The following is a 214-nucleotide window of genomic DNA, read 5'->3' on the forward strand; positions in this document are numbered from 1 at the left end:
GATTGTAGTAATTGTTTTACCCAAATGGAATATAAAAAATATACACATTTTTTCTATAAAATCTCTTGGGCACATTTACATTAAAAGTGAATCAAAAATCAAAAATTTTATTTTCGTACATAACACTTCCATATAGATAAAAATTTAAAAAAATCGTCCACAATGAAAATATATGTATTGTTAAATATTCACGTGTCATACAAATGCTCATGTA

This window comes from Penaeus monodon, chromosome 23, assembly GCF_015228065.2.
Source record: "Penaeus monodon isolate SGIC_2016 chromosome 23, NSTDA_Pmon_1, whole genome shotgun sequence".
Lineage (NCBI taxonomy): Eukaryota > Metazoa > Arthropoda > Malacostraca > Decapoda > Penaeidae > Penaeus > Penaeus monodon.